Below are 7798 nucleotides of genomic sequence, written 5' to 3' on the forward strand. Positions count from 1 at the left end.
GCTCCACTACGTTTAAAATTTATAGGCCAATTATTTATACCTTCTATCCCATTATTTATGCCAACGGAGATTGGGAAAAAATTTCTTAGTTAACAATTGAATAACTTTTTGAAAAATGGTGATAATTTTTTTTTTCTACGGGACTCGATTCATTCAAATGTTAAGAAGATACTAGATTTTTTTCAAATTTTTAAAATGACATTTTATGTTATAAAAAAATAATTTCTTTTGATAAACTCCCTTTAGCGGCAGCGCGCGCATGCCGTAACAGCCGCGCGGAACCCTATTTTCAACGTCAAATTAAAATTATAAATAGAGATAGAGTTTTGGAAGTCGATACATTTTTATCGAAAATTTCCTCCTCTTTAACGAGCTTTTCTTAAAATTGCTTAAAAATTAAATTTTTTTTGAGTTATTAACAAAAAACTAAATACATTATCATATTAATCTTGTTTTGTTAATAACATTTGCAATTTTTTACCTGCACCAAAATCCTTCAAAAATATTTTTCTAGAGGTGATTTCGAATCGAATGAGCTATCGCTCATATTTTTAGGATCTTTATCTCTATTTTTCATGTTTTTCAACTTGTTGATTAGACTAAATCGCCTTCCTCTGGTCATTAAAATACAAGAAATAGTTTTGAATACTCGATATGTCAAGTGTAGGATCCAAATCACTTCCAATAAAGTTGGGTGAATTGCATTCGACACAAATTGTTCGTAAACATGTATTCACCACTAATAACAGGTATATAGCATGACTAGAGTTATTATAGAGGGCTTTTCTATGCAGAAAGTGAATTTATATCAAGTACCTCTTGAATATATTATTATTTCACCTTCCATTGTGGCCGTTATAGTTCCATGAAACAAAATTGAAAAGTTTTCTACGGAGCTCAAATACGGCTTTCCTATTATTCGCGTGCTTTTCATAAATTTCTACAGATAACTATGTTGTTAGCGGGTGGAGAGCCAAGAAAAAGATGAACAGAAACCAAGAAATTTTTAAGAAGATCTTATTGAATATCGATGTAAAATACAGTTTCTGACAAAAATTTCTCTGCTGTTTTACCAAATTTCCATGTTTTTTGTGTGAATGGGGCAGTAGAGCAAGGGATCAACATAGGTGCATAAAGAACTGGCCTGTGAAGGAGTCTTCAGAACCCTGCGATAAGAACATTCTCCGCAAAAACCTTGTAGATTCTAGAAACATTCTTTTACCACCTCTGCATATGAAATTAAGCCTCATGAAACAGTTTGTAAAGGCATTGCCTAAAGATGGACCTTGTTTCAAGTATCTCTGTTAGAAATTTCCAAACCTTTCAGAGGCTGAACTTAAACAAGGCGTCTTTGTAGGACCCGACATTCGAAAAATGATGTGCAACGTGAACTTTGAAACCTCAATGACCATACATGAGGAAGAAGCCTTGGTATCATTCAAGCAAATTGTTACAAAATTCTTAGGAAATGCGAAAGATCCAGAATATCGTACCATTGTAGGTAACATGTTGAAGAATTTCAAAAAACTAGGATGTTTGTTGAGCCTGAAACTCCACTTCTTGAACAGTCATCTTCATTACTTCCCGAACTAATTGAAGAACATAACCAGGGCCGCTGAAACATCAATATGATGGGATACTACTGTTGGTCACTTCACCGTGAAGCTCAACAAGGGACTGATCACAGAAAAAGCTACACAAGAAAATTCAAAGAAAAGAGAGAAAGGAAGATAAAACCAATTCCATCTGACTAGTGAAACCTACAATACAACACAACTAGATTTGGATTCAACACACAAAAATCTACAAAAATCAGCTATTAAAGTAAACAAAGTTTTGAAAAACATTTTTTTGTTGGCCTGTGGAATCAAACAAATATTATTTGAGTGCATGACGTTCATTTATGGATCTCTTAGATGCATCTGACAATGTTGTTTCGAGTGACGCATATTAAGCCATGTAACAGATTCGAATGTACCAGACCATAGTAGATCAACATTGATATGCCCCTAGATACCGTGCCCTTCAGTTGTCTCAGTACAAAGCAACATTCACTCAGTTCATTGTTCAATTTTGATTCAACACTAAATAGTTTTGTTTCAACTCGCCAAAGGCCTCATCAGTAGCCCTGAGGTGGACCACTAATACATTGCTGGACTCAACTATCCTCAAAGGACAAGTCTGAGTGCAGCTTTTTTTTAATTACCAGTTGAGTCCAGCTGAAGTCAACTGTCCTTCAAGGACAAGCTTTAGTCTTTGAAGGACAAACCTGAATCCAGCTTCTTCATGGACAGTTGAGTACAGCGTCTTCCTCATTGGAGAGTTGAGTCCTTGGAGGTCAAGCCTGAGTTCAGCTTCTTCTTCATGGGCAGTTGAGTCCAGCTGGACTCAACTGTCCTTAAACGACAAGCCGGAGTCCTTGAAGGACAAACCTGGGTACAACTTCTTTTCCAAAGACAATCTAGTTCAACAACGCCTAGTACCAATGATGAGCCATCTGGTGGGTTGTAACAACGTTATTTGGTGTTTAATCATAAGCACATTGTTTTGGGGATCTGGTTTTCACTAAAATTGTTATTATCGCACAGAAATTTGTCTCAAAAATGTTCTATAGTTGAAATTCTGTGTTCTTCAGGTAACGCTATTGATTAGTGAATATCCGCTTTAGGCAGTGCTGTCTTGACAATTTTGAAGGAAACATATGTGTCAATGTCACGTGAACTTAAATTGAATCCAGACGTCAGTGCATGTGAACTATCCCTGATTTTTGTTCTCCATTCCAATATGTTGAAAATGTCAGTACATTTCTAGAAAAGTTGAATGACGAATGATAAAGTAAACACGAACAACAGAAATAGTTATATCGTAATTATCATAAATATGAAAATGGATTTGTTTTATATCGTATATCACATTAAAATAATTGGGTTGGTTGAATTGATTTCATTTTCAGATAAACACAGTAATTTCATTTCGTTGCATGAATGCGGGCATGTATGCATATTTAACAAGGGTATGATTCCGCTAGGCAATTTATGAATTATGAAGTTCATTCTATTCTAATTAAAAACGGCACTCATATTTGATGAATTTGCATATTAAAATATTGCTAATCCTGATATTATTTTAACCTAGTTCCATAAAAAAATATAGAGGAAATTCAAATGAAGTCGGCCTTATCAAAACAATGTTTTTCAGTGACGTATTTGGATAACACTATATTATGAGATTTTCATTTAACAGTTCACAAAATCGCAACACGTGTTTTGTAATAAAATAACTTCTTCAGACGTGTTCAGTACTGAATTATTCTATATATCCATCGTGCTGTGGCAGTCTCTCGGATTTCGGTGTTGACCTTCGTTGAGCTTGGTTGAGAGTTCAAGGGTACCGTCTGGCTGATTTGTAGGATATATATGGTTGTATTTGGATTATTTCTACAAGTCAGGATTGTATAGTGGAAGACTGATTGGTCATTTTGGTGTGGATATTTGCAGTCTGAAACTTAAACACTTTTGAGGGTTTGTGGTGGTTACCGAACTCATTGTACCAGGTGGAAGGATTTCCGAAATCAGGTATGTCTGAATCACTATAGCATCTCTCATGTGGTCTTAGCTATGGTATCATCTCTTCAATTCTACAACCTTCGTTTCTCGTTCCTAGATTCATAAGAAACAGAAGGCCCTTAGTCACTCATCAAATCCCAGTAGCACTTCCGTGCAGAGCACCGCACACGAAGAAACGTATAGAAAACCTCTTGGCCAGGGTAAGAATTATACCAATAAATGTGTCTTTAATTATTTCAGTAATTTTTGATTCCATCATTGTAATTCCACTGAATATCAGTTTTGAAGAGAGGTTTCAACACTCATTCAATTTTCTTGATTTTTTTTACGGGTCACATGGTTATACAGGGCACCCAAAAATATACTCTTGTTACCTTGCTACTTTCCTAATGAAAATATATCAAGGGTACCAATTAGTCAACTAGTCCCTATTGAATGGGGTTCAATCTCATTTTGGTTTTATCTGATTCTGATTGAGAATTTCCTTTCATAGGGTTTTTTTTGTTTCTGGGGTGTAGAACACCTTGTTGACAAACTCCCCGGACTTGGAGGAGTTCAGCTACCTTTGGGGTCCTATTTGGAGATCCATTACTGGTCCATCTTGTTGTGCCCTACAGGGTGATCTATCTTTGCGGTGCTACAGCGTGATCCATCTCCGCCATACTTCAGGGTGATCCACCTCCGTCGAAGCACGGGGTAGCCTAACACCGTATACCGGGTGGCCCAAAAGGAGCACGCAAGTTATAATTGGTTTATTTGAATATTTGTGTATTACTGAATTATTTAAATAATTGTTTGCCCTTCGGTTTATTGTTACCTGTTTGATATAGTGATTGTCTTTCCGGCTGAATTCACCTCTAGTTGGCAACGTGTTTGGTTCCATTTGTAAAACGCAAATTGAGGTGTTTTCTTCCTTCAACAATTGCTTGTTGACACCGATACGCCTACGCCTGAGTTCACGCGACGCAAACGAGATTGTCTTACTTTCCAATACTAGTATTTACGATTTCGCCCACACCTACTCAATTTTCGTGGTAGTTTCACTTGACGTATTGTAGTTTTCTTCTGAGCGTCGTTACTACCATAATTTATGGTTGATTGAATTTGTGGTTATATACACCGCGCTCAATGACCTTTTGTATTGACATTTGAACATCGCGTAGTAGTTTGAATATCACATTGTTATCTTAGAAGCGTTGTCGGTTATTCCATGTAAGTTAGGTTTACTGAATAAATCATATTGGGGATCTTTATATTTTATTTACAATATTAATTGGTAAGTTATTGATATTGTAAGTTACTTAGGGTATCTGGAGGATTAAATTTACCTGGTGCCCATTAAGATCTATTTGAAATTTGCTAATTCGGTTAACCCACTCCCGTCTCCATTGTTTAGCTTAGCCGCGGATACCCATCTGTCTTATTTGTTACCGACAGATGATTTATTCCCCTCTTGTGGTTTGTGAGATGACACAACAGTGTTGCCAGTGTTTCAAAGAACATTGCACTAGGTTAGACCTGGAATGTTTGGTGTCGATTTTCATTTCATGTAAAATATGGTTATGGCTGGATGACGATAAAGTTCAGGTCAGTGTTGTTGAATATAGAAGAATTATCATGGATTTGATAGGTTTGTGCTAAATATGGTCCAAAACATAGTCTCGATTGAAATTAAGTACATCAGTACTCTCAATTCATGAAAAGTTGATATTTTGACGATAATTTGGATAAACTCGGAATATTCAAATAACATCAAGAAATCGACTCCATATCATACAGGGCGTGCTAAAATTACTATTATTTCCATTGTGCATAAAAGTGGTCAAAAGTTCATTTTTTCAAGTGAAACCCCCTGTATATTACTCGGTAAATTGAAAGATGGTAAAAATGCTTCAAGATGATATATTGTGTTCCTATACCTAAATCGTGAAGTTTTCTCAATAAAGTCGCTTCTTCTAGAAACATTATTTTTTTAGAATTTGGATTTATGTAGCAGTGGAATTATCAAGCTTATAGCAGTTCGGTTACTTTTATAAGTAATTTACAAAGAGTTATCGACGGTGTTTCGAATCATCTTCCAAAATGAATGCAAATATCGATTATTCAAACGAATTTCTTATGAAATTATTTATTATACACATAAACAAAGTGATCAATTCATTGTCAGAACGTGTAAAAAATTCAACCAAATGTATCCTGAACTAACACCAATGAACGAGAGGAAGTTTATAAGATTACAAAATAATTTCCCTAACTATGGCTCAAAGTTTCCAGGGAACAACTGTACGAAAAATCACTCATTTCTAGGTAAAAAGTAAGATTTTGTGGGCTAAAACATGTGAAAGTAAAGACAATAACAGAATAGGATGATTCAAAATAACAAAATTGTAAACAAAATATCACATTTTCACAATAAATGCTGAAAATTTTGTCCATTACATTCTAAACACTTTAAAATGCTTTTTGTACGCGACTTGTGGTTGATTTTTCAATTTCCTGGGGATCCAGATCTTCAATACTCCGCACTATTCGCCGTCGCAATTCTTCTTTGGTAGGCACTGGACTACTGTATACCCTTTCTTTTAAAACACCGCATACAAATAGTCAAGTGGCGTGAGATCGGGTGATCTCGGTGGCACATCCCACGGCCCTAAACGCCTAAACCAACGATCGCCAAAGTGTTCGTCAAGTTTCCTGGAAACTTTCTGGGTGGAATGAGCTGGCGCTGCGTCCAGTTGAAACCACGAATTCCTATATTCCTCTAAAGGCAAATTTTCAAGAAAATCGGTTACAGTCGTCCTTAATATTTAGAGATATCTCTCTGCATTCAGTCTGTCTTCATAAATGAAAAAGCTAATTTTATTGTTCTTTAGAAAACATTCAGGTCAAATTTTTCTTGAAAACCCATTTCTTTTATAACATGAGGATTATGATCAGCCCAAAAATGTTCATTCCTTCTATTGAAAATACCATCCCTCGTAAATTTTGATTTGTCGCTCCAAATTATTTTTGACAAAAATTCCCGATCTTCCTGTGTATGAATCAGAAGGGATTCACAAAAATGCATTCTACGTTCGAAGTATTCTGCTTTTAGAGCTTGAACTTTGATAAATTTATACGGATGCATTCCGTGATTTTTCAAAATTAGTTGTACTAAGCATGTGATACACCTAAATCTTTTTCTGCACTGCGAATAGAAACTTCTGGATATGCATAAAAATATGCCAAACCGTTAACAGTATTGTCCTCATTTGAAGTAACAGGTTTTGGTAATGTTGAAGGTGCTTTTAACATGGAGCCATAGTTAAGGAAATTATTTTGTAATCTTACAAACTTCCTCTCGTTCATTGGTGTTGATTCGGGATACATTTGGTTGAATTTTCTACAAGTTCTGACAATGATTTGATCATTTTGTTCATGTGTATAATAAATAATTTCATAAGAACTTCGTTTGAATAATCGATATTTGCATTCATTTTGGAAGATGATTCGAAACACCGTCGATAACTCTTTGTAAATTACTTTTAAAAGTAACCGAACTGCTATAAGCTTGATGATTCCACTGCTACATAAATCCAAATTCTAAAAAAAAAAATAGAAGAAGCGACCTTATTGAGAAAACTTGACGATTTAGGTATAGGGACATGATATATTATCTTGAAGCATTTTTCACCATATTTCAATTTACCGAGTAATATAAAGGGGGTTTAATTTGAAAAAATGAACATTTGACTACTTTTATGCACAATGGAAATTATAGTAATTTTTGCACGCCCTGTATGATATGGAGTCGATTTCTTGGTGTTATTTTTTGAATATTTTGAGTTTGTCCAAACTATCATCAAAATATCAACTTTTCATGAATTGAGAGTACTGATGTACTTAATTTCAATTAAGGCTATGTTTTGGACCATATTTAGCACAATTTATTTTTTATCTCGAAAACATATAGAGATAGATATAGGACATTATCAACAAAAAAGTATTACAATACCAGAGCAATTCCAAAAATGTATTAATATATGGGGTGTTCCATTAAAAAAAATAAAGTTGCTAGGACTTTTTGATGGAGGTGGCAACGCCGCAATGCTGAAAATATTTTCGATCGATAGAACAGGTAAGGAAATGTGAGAGGTGAAATTTTCAGAAAAATCATGCTTTGCGTTTTCCAGAAATGTCTAACCTACCATCGACCGTGAGTCACGCTGTATACGTCATTCTGATTTTTCAGT

The sequence above is a fragment of the Leptinotarsa decemlineata genome, unplaced genomic scaffold (genome assembly GCF_025532065.1).
Source record: "Leptinotarsa decemlineata unplaced genomic scaffold, Ldec_3_MD MMD2_tig00026336_RagTag_RagTag, whole genome shotgun sequence".
NCBI classification, from domain to species: Eukaryota; Metazoa; Arthropoda; class Insecta; order Coleoptera; family Chrysomelidae; genus Leptinotarsa; species Leptinotarsa decemlineata.